The following is a 19811-nucleotide window of genomic DNA, read 5'->3' on the forward strand; positions in this document are numbered from 1 at the left end:
AAGTCTGCCAGCATTGCGCTGGAGTCTCTTTTTCCTAACCTTGTAACAAAAACTTATACTACCTCAAAAGATTCATATTTCAGTGAGGTATACATTTTCACGTTAAGGAACAACTTTGTAGACCATGTGTGTTGCCCGACCTGTTTCCACTGATATTGCAGGATCCTAGTACACGAGATAACCAACTCTAACATATTGAAAACACTTTAAGCATATCTTTTAAATGACGACTTTAATGATTGCTTAAATTACGCAATGTAGGAGTTCGTAAAGAAATTGCTTTTGGTAAAACTTAACAAATTAAACGTCTTTTCCAGAGTATAATGTATGTTACTGGAAAATTGACCACTCAAGATCAATGATGGAAATTATTAACCTCCTTTCATGTCCCTGAGTTCATCATCGTTTTCATTATGGGGGGAAACGGACTCAGTTTTTTGGACAGACAAACGAGAGAGTACAAAGAATGTAAACGAGAGCCATGAACATGAGATCTAAATAAATAGCGTAACTTCTGGGTGACCCTACTTAAACATTCTTTGGACTCAATGAAGAGAAATATTAACATATACACTACCCTGAGTTGTAACTAGTGCATGCCCACTGCCGATGGTGCAAGCAGACCGTCGAATTCTGGGGCGTCTGTTCTTTCATGTGTTCCACCATCCACATAACAGCGTAAACACAAGACAAATATTACTTGCGTAGAAGGTGTCAACAACTCCTTGACAAAAGCGAGATGTGCCGGACAAGTACATCATCAAGACGGCAATGCGGCTAGAGACTCGGTTCACGGATGAAGATGCTATGGAATCCTAAGGACACAGGATCTTTATAAGGGGAAACCAGACTTCAAAGTGTTAAAGACACTTCCACACCTAGGCACTGGCTTTACTGTACATCAAAGGATGAGCAGTCACGCCATAGGTTTTACTTCACCTAACCTAAGGATGATCAGTCACGCCATAGGTTTTACTTCACCTAACCTCATCATTATCGTTAAGGTTCCGCAATAAAGTGTATATCATAATAAACTTTCACGCAACTACAAATGACGCTAACTGGAGGAAACCTAGAAGCAATTAAACACTACTACAGCATTCTAGAAGAAACCTTGGACAAGATCACACAACACAACACTACCATGCTAATGGGTGATCACAACGCATAAGTTGACAAAGAGGGAAAATTTCATAAAATACTGGCTACTATGCTGCCCTCAAGAGGATCAACAGGAATGGCGAGCGCTTTAGAGACATTAGTGACAAATGTAGCAAGGTTCTAAAGTCAGATACCTCCAGACACTTACACATGAATTCCAGGACATATAAGACGCCAAATTCCCTCTTTGGTGAATTTCAGATAGACCATGTGGCTACAGACTGGAGGTACCACAGGCAGATATAGAATATCATAGTACAAAGAGGAGATGACTTAGAGAATGACCATTACCTCGTCCTAGTAACCGTCAACTTACAAACTTCCAGGAAATCATCTAACATTACGAAAAACTCTTAGGCATCGATGTTCAAGATCCTTCGACTGAATGATGTGGACTGCACCTTCAGATCACCCGAAGGAAAAATACATATAAGCAATGGTGGCCCAACCTACAAACAGCTCTGCAGGGTGCCATACAAGAAAACATCCACGCCTCATCCAAGAAAGGCAGGCATCCCTGGTGGACCTTGGAGTGCGACCAGGTTATACCGGAAAGGCATAGAGCCTGTCTCATGTAGAATCATCGTAATGATGACCCCAGCTACCAGGCCTTTTTGACACAAATAAAAAAAAACTGCGAACGCTGTCCTCAACACCAACGGAAACTACACCAACTCCCTGATACTTGGGGCAATCAAAAAGGTTCAGTGTGAGGGCGTTGTAGCAGCGTATATGCAATGTAGCGCGACTCCAATGCGAGTATATAAGTACCGACATGTAGGCAAGGCATTAGTGTGGCATTAAGGTCTGTACGGCAAGCGTGGGGTTTATGCAGAAACGTCAACTATGGCGACGTTATTAACAAATGGGTCCAAACAAGACTAACTTGGTGTTATTCCTTTTTTGGCTACCGATGGGCGAACACTGAAAGAAATCCATTGGAGAATGAATAATGTGTATGGGGCAGCATGTCTGTCGAAAGCCGCCATTGTGGAATGGTGTGCCTAGTTCTGTACTAGCCGCGATTCGAAACAAAACGCTGGTCGATCTGGGACGCCAGCCAGAAGTTAAGCCGACTCACGTGGGACAGACTTAAGCTCGCGCCCTACAGTCCTGATCTCTCACATGTGATTATCGCGCCTTAGATCCTTTTTCTTGTCGGATGAGGGTGTGCAGCAGGCAGTTACGGACTTCGTCGCGCGTCGGGGTACGGCGTTTTACCAAACTGGTACCTTCAACCCGGTTTGTCGGTGGGATGATTGCCTCAGTGGTCACGGCGATTGTACCTCACTGGCATAATATTTCTGGACTGTATGGCCTTCCAAGGGAAACTTTCTGCTCGCCTGTTAAACAATAGCCACATGAGGATTTAAGGAACAACAACTGAAGTGATCTCAATAGGGTACTCAAAAAGCAGACCATGGCGTACGCAACTCCCACTCTTATGCTTCGCGAACCTGATGAGAATTTTCCGTTAAACAATAAAGACTGCACCAATATCCATTCAGAGTACTTCAAAAAGCTCTTCAACGCAGAGGAATGTAGAGAGGGGCCTCCTTGCACGAGCCCCCTTCTAGGAATCCATATTTCATGCACAGTGCAGGAAAGGAAAAGAAAAGATTCTCAGGAGCCTCTAGACCATGAAAGCCTCTGGTGACGATGGCGTAATAGCGTGAATGTGGAAAGATGCAGGTGAACAATCTGTACTGAGTATCCATTAGATTATACAGGAGATATGTATAACACAAACTTTATCTAAAGGGTGGGTCTCACTTGCGATCCGTCCTATTCACAAGAAGGGTGGTAATACTGGCCTCGACCACTATACAGCAATATCTCTGATATCTGTCATCTACAAGATATTCTCTGGAGACCTGCTGATTTAGAGTCAGGCCGTGCGGTTCTAGGCGCTGCAGTCTGGACCCGCGAGACCGCTACAGTCGCAGGTTCGAATCCTGCCTCGGGCATGGATGTGTGTGATGTCCTTAGGTTAGTTAGGTTTAACTAGTTCTAAGTTCTAGGGGACTAATGACCTCAGAAGTTGAGTCCCATAGTGCTCAGAGCCATTTGATTAGAGTCACCAACCAACTAGGTGAATATCAGGATGGCTCTAAGGCTACTAGATGTTGCACAGAGCAAACACAAAACCTCAAGACCATCCTTACACACCGGAATCGCGGCGGACATCCCTGGGTAGCAGTTGTAGTGGACTTTCGAAAGACATATGATTCGATCGACAGGCAGACCTTGATTTCCACCCTTTGAACACTAAGTCTAGTTGTGAAGATCACAAGAGTATCCAGAATGAGATTTTCACTCTGCAGCGGAGTGTGCGCTGATATGAAACTTCCTGGCAGTTTAAAACTGTGTGCCCGACCGAGACTCGAACTCGGGACCTTTGCCTTTCGCGGGCAAGTGCTCTACCAACTGAGCTACCGAACCACGACTCACGCCCGGTACTCACAGCTTTACTTCTGCCAGTACCTCGTCTCCTACCTTCCAAACTTTACAGAAGCTCTCCTGCGAACCTTGCAGAACTAACACTCCTGAAAGAATGGATATTGCGGAGACATGGCTTAGCCACAGCCTGGGGGATGTTTCCAGAATGAGATTTTCACTCTGCAGCGGAGTGTGCGCTGATATGAAACTTCCTGGCAGTTTAAAACTGTGTGCCCGACCGAGACTCGAACTCGGGACCTTTGCCTTTCGCGGGCAAGTGCTCTACCAACTGAGCTACCGAAGCACGACTCACGCCCGGTACTCACAGCTTTACTTCTGCCAGTACCTCGTCTCCTACCTTCCAAACTTTACAGAAGCTCTCCTGCGAACCTTGCAGAACTAACACTCCTGAAAGAATGGATATTGCGGAGACATGGCTTAGCCACAGCCTGGGGGATGTTTCCAGAATGAGATTTTCACTCTGCAGCGGAGTGTGCGCTGATATGAAACTTCCTGGCAGTTTAAAACTGTGTGCCCGACCGAGACTCGAACTCGGGACCTTTGCCTTTCGCGGGCAAGTGCTCTACCAACTGAGCTACCGAAGCACGACTCACGCCCGGTACTCACAGCTTTACTTCTGCCAGTACCTCGTCTCCTACCTTCCAAACTTTACAGTATGTACAAGAACCAGGAAGGAAAATAAGACTGGATAACCAAGAATACAGTCCTCGGATCAAATAGGGTGTAAGACCGGGATGCAGGCTTTCGCCTCTACTGTTCAATCTATACGTCGATAAAACAATCAACAAAATAAAAGAAAGGTTCAAGAAAGGGATTAAAATCCAGGGTGAAAGGATGTCAATGATAAAATTCGCTGATGACATTATTATCCTCAGGGACAGTGAAGATGATTTGCAGAATATATTGAATCAATTGAACAGCCTTCTGAGTACAGGATTGGTTTGAGAGTAAACTCAAAAAAAGGAAAGTAATGAGAAACAGTAGAAATGAGAGTAGAGAGAAACTGATATCAAAATTGGTGACCACAAAGGAGACGAAAGTAAGGAACTCTGCTACCCTGGAAGCAAAAAACCCATGACGGGTCAAATAGAGAGTGCATAATGCAGACGAGCACAGGCATAGGTGGCCTTCCTGACCACGAGGGGTCTACTTGTATCTAACAAAGGCCTCAATTTGAGGATGAAATTTCTGACAATGTTCGTTTGGAGCGCGACATTGTATAGCAGTACACCGTGGATAGTGGGAATACTAGAACAATAGAGAATAGCACCTTTTGACATATTGTGCTGCAGAAGACTGTCAAAAATTAGGTGGACTGATAAAATAAGAAATGAGGTTCTCCGCAGAATCGGTGAAGAAAAGAAAATATGGAGAATACCGACAATAAGAGGGGGAAGGATGATACGACATGTGTTATGTCATTAGAGAGTGACCGCCATGGTACTGGAGGGGGCTTTAGAGGGTAAAAACTGTAGGGGATGACAAAAATTTAAATACATCCAGCAAATAATTGAGGTGGTGGGGTGCAAGTGAGATGAAGAGATTGGCACAGGAGAGGAATTCGTGGCGGGCTGCATCAAACTAGTCAGAAGACTGATGAAACAAACACAAAAGAAAACAGTTTTTTGTACATTCAAGATCATAGGAAATTAAAAATGATGTGAAAAAAATAGTCTCTTCAGAGGTAAATACCATGTCTGACCAAACTAGTGAAGCACCGAGGAGACATAGTGAGGTGTCAATGTAACTTTTATTTTTTCTTTATTTATTTACACGTCAAGTTGCGTAGGATCAAATTGAGGAGCAAATCTCTAAGGTCTTAGAACGTGTCAGTACATCAGATTACAACATAAAAGTAATAACAGATAAAAATATAATATTTATGAACCTGAAAAAAGTCAGTGCATAAGGTTAAGTAAACGCAATCAACAATACAACAAGAATCAGCTTAATTTTTCAAGGAACTCCTCGACAGAATAGAAGGAGTGGCCCATGAGGAAACTCTTCAGTTTCGATTTGAAAGGGCGTGGATTACTGCTAAGATTTAGAAATTCTAGTGGTAGCTTACTGAAAATGAATGCACCAGTATACTGCACACCTTTCTGCACAAGAGTTAAGGAAGTCCGATTCAAATGTAGGTTTGATTTCTGGCTAGTATTAACTGAGTGAAAGCTGCTTATTCCTGCGAATAAGCTAATATTGTGAACGAGAAATGGCAGTGAGGAATATATATATATTGAGAGGCCATTGTCAAAATACCCATCCTCGTGAACATGGGTTGACAGGAGATTCTTGCACTTGCACCACTTATTGCCCGAACCGCACGTTTCTGAGCCAAAAATATCCTTTTAGAATGGGAAGAGTTACCCCAAAATATAATACCATACGACACAAACGAATGAAAATAAGCAAAGTAGACTAATTTTCGTTTCGAACGATCACTCGCTACAGATACCGTCGAATAGTAAAAATGGCAGCATTAAGTATTTGAACAAGATCCTGAACGTTGGCTTTCCACGACAGCTTACTATCTATCTATCTGAACACATAGAAATTTTAACTGTTCTGTTTCACTAATCATACGCCCATTCTGTGATATTAAAACTTCAGCTTTTGTTGAAATGTGTGTTAGAAACTGTAAAAACTGAGTCTTATTGTGATTTAGCGTTAGCTTATTTTCTACAAGTCATGAACTTGTCATGAACTGCAGTATTTGAAACCGAGCCAATGTTCCACACAACATCCTTTACTATCAAGTTGGTCTCATCAGAAAAAAGGAATATTTTAGAGTTATCTGTAATACTAGAGGGAATTTCATTTATATAAATAAGGAACAGGAATGTCCCCAACACTGATCCCTGGGGCACCCCCTGCTTGACCATACCCCATTCGGACTCCACATCACAGCCATTCTCAACACTGTGAATAATGTCCTTTTGCTGTCTGCTGCTAAAGTACGAGGTGAACCAATTGTGAGCTACTCACCGTATTCCGTAGTGGTCCAACTTCTGGAGCAATATTTTATGATCAATATAATCAAACGCCTTCGTTAAATCAAAAAATATTCCTAGCGTTAGAAAACTTTTGTTTAACCCATCCACTACCTCACAGAGAAAAAAGAATATAGCATTTTCAGTTGTTAAACGACTTCTAAAGCCGAACTGTACATTTGATAGCAAGTCGTGTGACATAAAATGATCAATTATCCTTACATACACAGCCTTTTCAACAACATTAGCAAACACTGATGGCATAGAAATAGGTCTAAAATTGTCTACATTATCCCTTTCTCCCTTTTTATAAAGCGGCTTTACTACTAAATACCTAAATCGTTCAGGAAACTGGCCATTCCTAAAGGAAAAATTACAGATATGGCTAAATATAGGGCTAACATGTACAGTAATTCAATATTCTGCTAGGCTCTCGATCATATCCATGAGAGTCCTTAGTCTTCAGTGATTTAATTATTGACTCAATCTCCATCTTGTCTGTATCATAGAGGAGTATTTCAGACATTAGTCTCAGAAAGGCATTTGCAAAGAGGGTTATATGATTCTCTGTAGAAACTAATTTTTTTTAAATTCACCAGCAATGCTCAGAAAATGGTTGTTAAACACTGTACATATATCTGATTTATAAGTAACAGAAATATTTTTACTACGAACTGACTTTATATCGTTGACCTTGTTCTGCTGATCAGACACTTCCTTCACAACTGAACATATGGTTTTAGTTTTATCCTGTGAATTAGCTATTCTATTTGCATATGACATACTCTTTGCCTTCCTAATAACATTCTTAAGCACCTTACAGTACTTTTTGTAACGGGCTACTGTAGCTTGACCGTGACACCTTCTAATATTTTGATATAATTCCCGGTTTGTTCAGCATGATACCCTTATCCTACTAGTCAGCCACTCGGGCTGCCTTTTACTGCTAGTACCCCGTTTAGAACGTTGTAATGGAAAGCAGCTCTCAAAGAGTATGAGAAACGTGTTAAGGAAATCATTCTATTTGTCATCTATGTTATCGGTACTGTAAATATCCTGCCACTCTTGTTCCTTGACGAAGTTTAAAAAACTCTCTATCGCTGTTGAATAACTTTCCTACATCGTTTGTAATTAAATGTGACATTAGTTTGAGTACAAAAGCCTTTTAGTGTTAGAATTTGTGCATCCTCGTCTGAAAGGCCATTCACCCTTTTACTAACAGAATGCCCAACTAGTAATGAAGAACGAATAAAAATATTGTCTATGCCTGTGCTACTGTTCCCCTGCATCCTAGTTGGAAAAACACAGTCTGCATCAGATCATTTGAGTTTAGGAGATCTACCGACATACTTTTCCTTGCGCCATCATGTAAAAAATTTATATTGAAGTCAGCACACACAACTAATTTCTAGTATTTCCTATAAAGTGAATCAAGGGCCCCCTCTAGCTTGAGCAGAAATGCTCTGAAGTCAGAGTTAGGGGACATATAAACAACAACAAAAAATGTTCAAATGTGTGTGAAATCTTATGGGACTTAACTGCTAAGGTCATCAGTCCCTAAGCTTACATACTACTTAACCTTAATTATCCTAAGGACAAACACACACACACACATGCCCGAGGGAGAACTCGAACCTCCGCCGGGACCAGCCGCACAGTCCATGACTGCAGTGCCTGAGACCGCTTGGCTAATCCCGCGCGGCTATAAGCAACAACAATTAGTTTAGTTTCACTAATTTCAGCTGCCCCTGTACAACATTCAAATATCTGTTCAGTGCAGTGCCGTGATACGTCTATCGACTCAAATGGAATACTGTTTTTTACGTACATGCACACACCATTGTCGGGTAGCAAACGATTAGAGTTGCAACCGTACGTGACAGAAGATGCAACTTTCTGTGACAGGTAAAACGGCCATCACAGTGCATTAGTGTTTATTTTTGTTATCAGACCTGTTAAGATATGTAAGGAGCGTGAACAACTTCAGATATTGAGTGATCACTGTGAAGGACGTGGAGATGTCGCCGACTCCTGGTACGCAATTTGGCCTGCTGGTATAATTGTGCAATATACCGATTTGTGGGCCATTCGAATGAAGCAGTGGCCTGATGTTGCACAGCATGGGAACAGAGCAGGTATACTCATCGTTATGATTCTGGTCGACCACATCTGACCGCCTCAAGGGAAGATCTTTGCATAAGATCGTCGCACTGCACATCAAACACGTCGTAACAGCTTCACATCAGCGACTGCCATCTGAGAACAAGTAATGGAAACCCCGCAGCGTTCTGTGTCATTCAGCATTATCGGGCATAGAGTAACAGCAACTAGAACAGGAGATTACCGTATCATACGTAGGATGCCATTAACACTACAATATAAACGGCTGAGTTTGGAGTGGTTTCATAACCGGGAAGCATGGACTGTTAATGATTGCCGTCGCATTTCGTCCAGCGACGAATCGCGGTTCTGCACTAACACGAATGAACATCGTCGTCGAATATGGCGGCAACCACGGGAAAGGTTCCTTTCTTCCAAATTTTGGGAGAGCCACAGCTGTGTTACTCACAGCGTCATGGTGTTGGGGACCCACCGAGTATGGCTCCAGCTCACTGCAGATAGTGGTTGATGGAACTACAACATCCCAGTGACACGCCAAGTACATCCTAAATCCTATTGTGTTACCTCTAATTCGACAGTACTGTGGGACTATTTCTACAGGAAAATGCTCGCCCACACAAGAAACGTGTCTCTGTGAAGTTTTTGCTTGATGTTGAGGGTCTCCATAGATACACGTTTCCGTAATACGCCCCCAAGAAAACATGAGTAGCACCATTTCGGACGTCAACTCCCTCACGGTGCCATTGTGCAGGATGTCAAGGACCAGTTACAAAAGTTGTGGACCATTTGGCCTTAGGACAGAATGAAATGGCATTATGACATCCTTCCCAAGCGAACCATATCGTGCACCCAGACCAGTAGGTCTGTGAAGTGGACTCATACCAAAAAGATATTTATAAATTTGACTCGCCTTTGCAGTCACTGAACTAACAACGAATACACTCTCAACATCGAAATCGCTGTGTTTGGAAAACCTGAAACTGTGCCACACGTGCTTTAAATAAAGAAGAACTACTCCACTTACGTATTTTTTATGTTTAGAGCAACACGTTTCGAGAATTTATTCTCATTTTAAACTGCATTTATTTAGATAAATATTTTTTGTAATATTTCCAAATGTAATTCTCTGCTTCTGTTACACAGTAGCTTTTTTTCTAGGTTATGAAGTATTGTGCCTCCGCTTACATGCAATGTTACTAACGGCGCCTTGCTAGGTCGTAGCCATTGACTTAGCTGAAGGCTATTCTAACTATCTGCTCGGCTAATGAGCTATGCTTCGTCCGTGTAGTCGCTAGCAAAGTCGTCCGTACAACTGGGGCGAGTACTAGTCCGTATCTCGAGACCTGCCTTGTGGTGGCGCTCGGTCTGCGATCACACAGTGGCGACACGCGGGTCCGACATGTACTAATGGACCGCGGCCGATTTAAAACTACCACCTAGCAAGTGTGGTGTCTGGCGGTGACACCACAGTAAGTTACCGCACATATCAGAAGCAAAGCTGAAAGAAACGCTTTTCGTCGAACCCGATCTTCGGAATTTAATTAAAGTCGAAACATTTTAAGATACAATGAATTATTTTAAATATCGCCTTGCATCTTCTTTAAACAAATAGTCAAAAAGTTTCTCGTCAACTGGAAATACCTCTACCACGACAATATTGTAAGAAACATACTGGATTACTTACAAGTATTGGATGCCTCAGTGAGCTAGACGTTGCAGTCTCTGGACTCCAACGTCAGCTATTTTCCAGAATATCTAGGAATTGTGAGTGAGGAACAGAAATAAAAGTTCGATCAAGACAGTAAACAAATGGAACGGAAGCACCAGGCCCAGTGGGATGCCAGCATAGCAGTTGAATGTTGCTGGTTGCAGCAATAGGAAAAGGAAGAGACATTAGGATTCGTTTTCAGCTGGCCTGAAGAACACAATACTTCATTGTAACGTTATGTGTACTTTATTTTTCAATTTTTAACCAAGTTTCTTTGAGTATACCCATTCTGTGTTAATTTTCTCGATCTTAATCATTACTTTGTGAGATGAAAACTGTTAGCATTTCTGCACTTTGCATACCAAAAAACATTACGATCACCTAAAACCATTAAGAAAAAAGATGCGAAGTAAAAAATTTTACACCTGTGTTATTGACGTTACTACATCTTGTTAACTCCTATCACATCTGTTGTTAGCAAAGGCCCCAGCAATTAACATAGAGTTAGATTAAAGACAATAAGTGACTGATACAATTCTTCGATCCAACCGATCCAAATTCTTATGTTATAATCCGTTAATTTGGTACCACGATACATTACATGTCTACTAAGGTCCATAGCGCATTACCGGGGAAGGTACTGACATTAAATCATCTTTCCAATAATCACTTACCTTACATTTCATTGCTTCCCTACTCGTGGTACAAACAGAAATTAGTGAGCGCATCACAAATACGTAAATACGTATGTCAAAGAGAGGCCAGTATTACATGCGTTATTATTATTATTATTGTTATTATTCTTTCAGTGCATTTTTACCTTATTACGGTTTCAGTTCTAACTTCTTTTTTGGATATTCAAGAAATTAAAAACATAGAATGACATTACATATGTAACATGGAGATAAGAACAAACTGTTTAAGCAGTTAGGAAATATGTGTGTGAATTTTCAGATAAACAAATTATTTAAAGAAGAAAGTAAATTTTATTAATGGTAGAACTACTTAAATAAAACTCTAATCGGGATTAGCAAGGGTTTTCGCTGTAGCTTTGTAAAAAATATAAAACAGTGCGTCAGATGTTGAGAATCACAAGCATCTGGATGAGTCCTTTGAACTTGTTATGCAATCGTTATGATGGTTATCTTGAAATATTATGTGGAGGCAGTATTCACTTGAAATGATGACTGAGAAAACTGAATACACTGATACCCTATTTGAAATGTAGTTTGCGTATTTTACCAAGTTTCTCGCACTACGTGCATGGAAGTTCCTGTGAAGAAACACAGAAAGGGCAGTGAGCTGGAAGAAATGTACGCTTGTTGCTAACAATAATGATATCTCGTCTGTTGTATTTAATTAATCCGTAGCCAAAGAATACAAAGTCAGGTTAGAAGCAGCTTCATGTACATAATAAGGCGTTTGACTGTTCCGTTGCAGTGTGGTTTTCAGATTACTTACTGGATTCTGCAGACTGTCTGTTCGTGTCTGCTGAAACTGCCATCCAGGATGAGAGATTTTCCAACGAAAATGATACTGACGATTATTTCAGTTATCGACTAGGCGCAATGGTTAAAACACTAGATTCTCACTCCCGATACAGTTGTGAAGATTTTGGACTTTCATGGATTCCTGTTTTCTAAAGTGTACCGTTTGAGGTAGATGTTATAGCGTTTTCTGTGATGATCGATTGCTTCCCCCATTCTTCTCCAAATGAGCTTCCTTCCGTCTCTAATGACATCATAGCTGACCCTAATTTTCAGTTCTTTTTTTTTTTTTTTTTTTTTAAAAAAAGGGCAGATTGATGATATGAAATTTCTGAATAAATGATTTCTGAGTACCTCTTCATGCTCTCTGAATGCCTGGGGTACTAGTGACCAGGTCTATTTGGATGTAATTTATCCCATCGTTTGATATTTTGACACTAATTTGTAATTTTTTGCTTGTTGCATAAATATTTTTTGAGGGCTTAAATCTGCTTTGGACGCTGGATTTGTATTTCCACTAGATCTGCAGAATCTCTGTTCCTTGACAGACGCCGGCCGCGGTGGTCTAGCGGTTCTAGGCGCGCAGTCCGGAACCGCGCGACTGCTACGGTCGCAGGTTCGAATCCTGCCTCGGGCATGGATGTGTGTGATGTCATTAGGTTAGTTAGGTTTAAGTGGTTCTAAGTTCTAGGGGACTGATGACCACAGATGTTAAGTCCCATAGTGCTCAGAGCCATTTGAACCATTTGAACCTTGACAGATAGCTTTCAATACATGATTTTTTGCGTTAAAAAGGTGCGTGACATAGGGAATCCTTATGAGACGTTTCAGGTAGGAGACTTCGGTCTTCGATCACTGGATACATAGGAAGCTGTATGATAAGTTGGTAGAGCACTTGCCCGCGAAAGGCAAAGGTCCCGAGTTCGAGTCTCGGTCGGGCACACAGTTTTAAACTGCCAGGAAGTTTCATATCAGCGCACACTCCGCTGCAGAGTGAAAATCTCATTCTGGAAACATCCCCCAGGCTGTGGCTAAGCCATGTCTCCGCAATATCCATTCTTTCAGGAGTGTTAGTTCTGCAAGGTTCGCAGGAGAGCTTCTGTAAAGTTTGGAAGGTAGGAGACGAGGTACTGGCAGAAGTAAAGCTGTGAGTACCGGGCGTGAGTCGTGCTTCGGTAGCTCAGTTGGTAGAGCACTTGCCCGCGAAAGGCAAAGGTCCCGAGTTCGAGTCTCGGTCGGGCACACAGTTTTAAACTGCCAGGAAGTTTCATCACAAGAGTAGTCTGGGCCATTCAGATTAACACCATCTCCAAAGTCTAATTTAGAGATGAGTTCTCTGAAAGTTTCACCATTCGAACTGGAGTTAGACAAGGTGATGGCCTCTCGTGTGTGCTTTTCAGTTGTGTTTTGGAGAAGATTATCAAGAAACGAAATTTTTCATTACCGTCAGGAACTGAAATTAACTGCCTAGCCTTTGCAGATGACCTAACCTGGCTAGCCAAGAGTATAGTGGAGGCTACTCACCATCTACAGAGCCTCTACAACATAGCAGCTAAGACCGGTTTGAAGGTCAGTATACAAAAAAATGAGTTCCTTACTAAACAAAAGGGAGCCCTATCTGTAGTTCGTGACAAATTGGCCATAGATTCGAGATGTGCCAAGTTGCAGAGGATCTATCACTCCTGCAAGAGAATTGCCATTTCCAATTACCTTTCCAAGAGCCTTACACTCAAACCTTGCAACTCAGTAATAAGAGCCTCAGTATAATTCGCATCTGAATACCTCTTGATGAACAAGGAAGTGTCCATTCAGGAAACTGGAGCTCAAGGAACAGAAATTCCGAAGGTGATTACTGCCGTCGTGTACAGGGGAGAAGAAAAATTGTAAGTTTGCTGGCTAAGAAGAAACTGAAGAGTGGAAACCAGCACCGTTGTCCTAATTAGGCCCAAACGAAAAGAAGAAAAAGAAAAAGAAGAACTGTGCTACTAGATTTGGAATTAACTATAAATGTAAATGATTCAAATGGCTCTGAGCACTACGCAACTTAACTTCTGAGGTCATCAATCGCCTAGAACTTAGAACTAATTAAACCTAGCTAACCTAAGGACATCACACACATCCATGCCCGAGGAAGGATTCGAACCTGCGACCGTAGCGGTCGCTCGGCTCCAGACTGCAGCGCCTAGAACCGCAGGGCCACTCCGGCCGGCGTAAATGATTACAGATCTGAAAATTGTTATTTTTTTCCTGTCATTTATTACCCTGACATGTGTAATATTGTGTGACATGTTCTATGGATGAATAAACAGGTAACTAACTAACTAACCAAAGGTAAAATGTCGAGTATTTCTGTAACTTACAATTTCTGTAATCATAAAAAATAACGCGGAACACACAAAAATGCAGTGGAGAGCGATTAATAGCATTTTATTGCGAGCGATGTGAGGAAGATCCACTTGTGTGGAACCAAGTGTGAAGATATTACTACAGCGTGATGGCACGATGCTCTCTGCCGACAATAACGAGCAAATGAACCGCGAGAGGGGCGCTTTCAGCGGACTGTTGAAAATTTAAACGCATGTCGTACCGGCGGCTGCGATCCAAACTCCGCACACCTCAACAGTCTCGGATGGCAGCGGTATACTGAAAACGGGTCGTTACTGCTAGGTGCGGCAAGTCTGCTTCATTCCCAATTTCTGCGTCGCAGGAACACGATGAGCCATATCGCTGTTGTGACAACGGTATAACCTGATGCGAAGGGCCGATGTAATCCGTAAGCTAACACCGCCGGGGATGTAATTTATCTCTTGCGAGAAGTTTTTTAAGATATAATTTCCGTGTACATTTCTGATATACAGCATATGGAGCGTAAGTTTAATAAATTATTTCTAGAATCCAGAAACCACTAGAAATACAATACGGCGAAAATACGACGACAGACGAAAAAATTTCCTTTCCTGCAATAGACAGGCCGTTGTGAAGCATTCCCTTACAAGACGCTTGTGTGCCACACTGTCCACAATCAACTGATCAAACATACAAAGGCTTGTTATCTCGAGGTGCTTCTTTTAGTCAACATTGTTTGTTACCACCATGTTTCATGGGGGTCTTGCACGATATGTCGCAATCACCTGGAGTGTGTAGCTTTAAAGGTTAGTAACTTAAATTTTTTAAAGAAATATATAGCTTCCTGCTGATCGTTTACAGAGACCAAAAAAATAATATTTAGCTTTACAACAGAAGTAAGTGTATAAATCTTCTGCACTAAACAAGCCAGAAGATCCTAAATAAAATTCTTGTATGGAATAGGAAGCGATATCCAGATGGAACTTCTTTAGCGTACTTTCAAATTTAGTCTTGCTATTTGTCAAACATTTAATTTGATTGACTGTGTAATCAATGATTTTGGTAGTAACATAAGTGGCTATTCTTTGAGAAAAAGTGGGTTAATGAGGCCAATGAAGGTCATTTCTTTTCTAGTATTACATTGTGTGTACATTCTAGTCATAAACAAGCCAGTCCTTTTTCACCGAGACACCATACTGTATCAATGGTACACTGTAATCAATAATTGTGGTGGTATCTTAGGAGATAAAGTTAATAGCCCAGAGAGATTTGTTGTATCATCGTTACGAAATCTGTCGCCAAAACTTCCCGGACTGAGAATACTTACATCTCTTACAAGGAATTAGCGCGATAAATAAACGGTGCCGCCCAATCACTACTTCGTGGCTAGTGTCGTTAAATACGAAGACCACATTTCATTTCTATACTTGATGAGTAAGTGGCATTTCGGTAGTAGACAATGACGCAACTGTAGCATTTTTCTGAGCAAGAAATTTCATAAAATGTTGGCAACGCTCCTCTGTTGTCGGTTGATGATTTTCTTTTTATCAAACTCTACACAATGTATCCCTCGTACGGATAGAGGGGCGCCTAGATCAATTCCTAGGTGACATACAAGCAGTAAACTTGCGTGACGGCGCAGTACAAAGTATGGTCTCCCGTTCCTAATGGCCTAGTTGTCCCTGAGACCTTAAACTCTAGTATTTCTCGCTCTTATTAGTAGTTGTTTCTCATTTCTGCAAATGGCAGGGCCGATAAAGCCGATGGCCCATTTTCAGCATACACTCAAGGAGTATAAAGGTCAGAATGCGACGACATTATCCGGCAATATATACAAAAACACAATGGACACTGACTTCGTTCACGAAAATTACTTCCGATGAGGTTCGTGCCTGCAAATGCAACGCATTTTTTCTGATTATATGTCGTTCATAAGTTTCTTGTTGTTGGGTATTCTACTCAAGTGCACATGATATTCCTTTTCCTTGCCTTTAACCCGTATCTTCACAGAGTTGACATGTTCGTTGTATTATTAACAGTGTTATTAACAGCAATTCCATATATTGGTTGTTTTGCATTTACAAGGAAAACCGGCTTTAAGGGAGAAAGAGGTTAGCACCCTCTATATCTATAGCGGAATAATTTAATAAAAGATGTTTTTACAAATTAAAATGTTTTACCCACCTGACGTAATTTAAATGTTTTAATAATAATAACGGACTCACAAGGATTGAACATGGAAAGTTGATGATAAATATGAAAAAAGTCGGATGACAATGTAAGAATTTTACTAATGTTCCATTTTATGTAATTAAATTTGAAGTGGTTTACTTCCCTTGAGGTTAATACGTAGTTCACATAGATGGCGCCATGTAACCAACCGATGTGTTCTCCACACAGCCCGCCTTCCTCAAACATTAGTATTCAATGAACTGTGGATGAAGCCCGACCAACAGGCATTACATGCATTGACCAAAAATGATAGCAGTATGTAATATACAAATTATATGAGTTAAGCCATTAATTCTACCTTTTTATGACATCATTAACTATGTACCTGTTGTATTCTTAACATTGAGAATGGCTAGTTTCTACCTGAAATCTAGATCTGCCAATAAAATTTCAAAAGGACGAGTGATAGCTGAAATCTATTATTTACAAGTCAATATAACAGTAGCTGCGTGCAACAGCCTTCTGAATGGAAGGTAAGCTGATGGAAACTCATTTACTACTTTAAATGTCTCACTTCCTAACCTAATACCCTCAGAATCACCTGATTTAATCCGATTACATTCCATTATCCTCGTTTCCCTTTCGTTGACATTCATCTTACATCCTCCTTTGAAGACACTGTCCATTCCGTTCAGCTACTCTTCCAGGTCCTTTGCTGTCTCTGACAGAATTACAATATCGTCGGAAAACCTCAAAATTTTTATTTCTTTTCCATGGACTTTAATTCCTACTCCAAATTTTTCTTTTGTTTTCTTTACTGCTTGCTCAGTATACAGATTGAACAGGGATAGGCTACAACACTGTCTCACTCCCTTCTCAAACACTGCTTCCCTTTCATGCCCCTCGACTCTTATGACTGCCAGCTGGTTTCTGTACACATTATAAATAGCCTTTCGCTCCCTGTATTTTACCCCTGCCACCTTCAGAATCTGAAATAGTATTCCAGTCCACATTGTCAAAAGCTTTCTCTAAGTCTACAAATGTTAGAAACGTAGGTTTGTCTTTCCTTAACCTATCTTCTAAGATAAATCGTAGGGTCAATATTTCCTCGTGTGTTTCGACATTTCTGCGGAATCCAAACTGATCTTCCCTGAAATCGGCTTGCACCAGTTTTTCCATTCGTTTGTAAAGAATTCGTGCTAGTATTTTGCAACCGTGACTTATTAAACTGATAGTTCGTTAATTGTCACACCTGTCAACACCTGGTTTCTTTGGGATTTGAATTATTATATTCTTTTTGAAGTCTGAGGATATTTCGCCTGTCTCATACATCTTGCTCACCAGATGGAAGAGTTTTGCCACGACTAGCTCTCCCAAGGCTGTTAGTAGTTGTAATGGAATGTTGTCTACTCCCGGGCCCTTGTTTTGACTTAGGTCTTCCAGTGCTCTGTCAGATTCAAACATTATAATGTCAAAATTCGGTATATGCTGCTCTAATCGTGTTATGCCCACAACCTGGCTATATAACCAATATTACATTACGTAAGGTAATATGTATCGGCATCACAGACAATTGTCCTGTCAGACCGATTTAACTGAGAGAAGAGGATGAGTTTGAACAAGACATGATAGTAGGGGTCCACAACTTCCATGAGCATACGTAGCTGATCAGAGAACAAAAAAATGTAAGTAGTACGTAAGCACGTTCTGAATTCTTCCACCTACGAGGGTGCTAACATTAGGCTTACCGCTCTTCTCCTAAGGGTTTGTTACAAGAAACTTCAAAATTGAATGTTATTGATTTGTCTTATAATATAACAAACTTCAGATCTAGTTTCATGGAGATCTAGAGTTTCATTTGGAGATTTTTTCGTTTTGTACATTTAATATACAGAAAATACCGCAGTTCGTATTACCGGTCTTTGTTTCTGCTTAGCTTACAGCACATAAGTGTCTGATGACGAAATTTAATTTGGACTGAGGCATTAAAAGCGTCTAATACTCTTATGAGGTGAATTTCACAGCAATTTTTATATAAAAGAGTTAATTCACGTGTCGTGCGACACAGCGTGTACTGCCAGGCAGAAAAGTTAAGAGACTCTAAACAGTACGTCAACAACGTGTAGCCGTGAGATTAACCTCACCTCGACGAGATGTTGTCGGGAAACAGAATGGATTGACATAGAGCTACCTAATAGTTAACGAGAACGTTAGCTGCGGGACAACTGTTAACACAGGCACAGCAGCGCACGGCATAAATGTCAACGAAGTTCAGTTCGAAGTGCCTAGCAAACTGCATGTGGTTTTCTAAGGGTTTATCTTCAGTCATCCATATAAATTCAGACAGCTACATCCCTTTAGAGCGTACGTACACATTTGACAAATGTAATTAATCATCAGTAACAGTATGGGTAATGTTATAAGACTGATTAATGTTAAGTGGAGGAAATCACTCAAGTATGGTGAATGAATTTGATATCCTAGATTTATCATACAGCTTCCTATGTATCCAGTGATCGAAGACCGAAGTCTCCTACCTGAAACGTCTCATAAGGATTCCCTATGTCACGCACCTTTTTAACGCAAAAAATCATGTATTGAAAGCTATCTGTCAAGGTTCAAATGGTTCAAATGGCTCTGAGCACTATGGGACTTAACATCTGTGGTCATCAGTCCCCTAGAACTTAGAACCACTTAAACCTAACTAACCTAATGACATCACACACATCCATGCCCGAGGCAGGATTCGAACCTGCGACCGTAGCAGTCGCGCGGTTCCGGACTGCGCGCCTAGAACCGCTAGACCACCGCGGCCGGCGTCTGTCAAGGAACAGAGATTCTGCAGATCTAGTGGAAATACAAATCCAGCGTCCAAAGCAGATTTAAGCCCTCAAAAAATATTTATGCAACAAGCAAAAAATTACAAATTAGTGTCAAAATATCAAACGATGGGATAAATTACATCCAAATAGACCTGGTCACTAGTACCCCAGTCATTCAGAGAGCATGAAGAGGTACTCAGAAATCATTTATTCAGAAATTTCATATCATCAATCTGCCCTTTTTTTAAAAAAAAAAAAAAAAAAAAAAAGAACTGAAAATTAGGGTCAGCTATGATGTCATTAGAGACGGAAGGAAGCTCATTTGGAGAAGAATGGGGGAAGCAATCGATCATCACAGAAAACGCTATAACATCTACCTCAAACGGTACACTTTAGAAAACAGGAATCCATGAAAGTCCAAAATCTTCACAACTGTATCGGGAGTGAGAATCTAGTGTTTTAACCATTGCGCCTAGTCGATAACTGAAATAATCGTCAGTATCATTTTCGTTGGAAAATCTCTCATCCTGGATGGCAGTTTCAG

General features: G+C 41.1%; 1 non-coding gene across 1 annotated transcript; it reads right to left on the minus strand.

Moving 5' to 3' along the window:
* Positions 1-3528: 3528 nt before the first annotated feature.
* Trnas-cga lies at positions 3529-3603 on the minus strand. Its single transcript has one exon. It is a non-coding gene; the product is annotated as a tRNA-Ser (tRNA).
* Positions 3604-19811: the final 16208 nt, after the last annotated feature.

Source organism: Schistocerca americana, chromosome X, assembly GCF_021461395.2.
Source record: "Schistocerca americana isolate TAMUIC-IGC-003095 chromosome X, iqSchAmer2.1, whole genome shotgun sequence".
Taxonomy (NCBI): domain Eukaryota; kingdom Metazoa; phylum Arthropoda; class Insecta; order Orthoptera; family Acrididae; genus Schistocerca; species Schistocerca americana.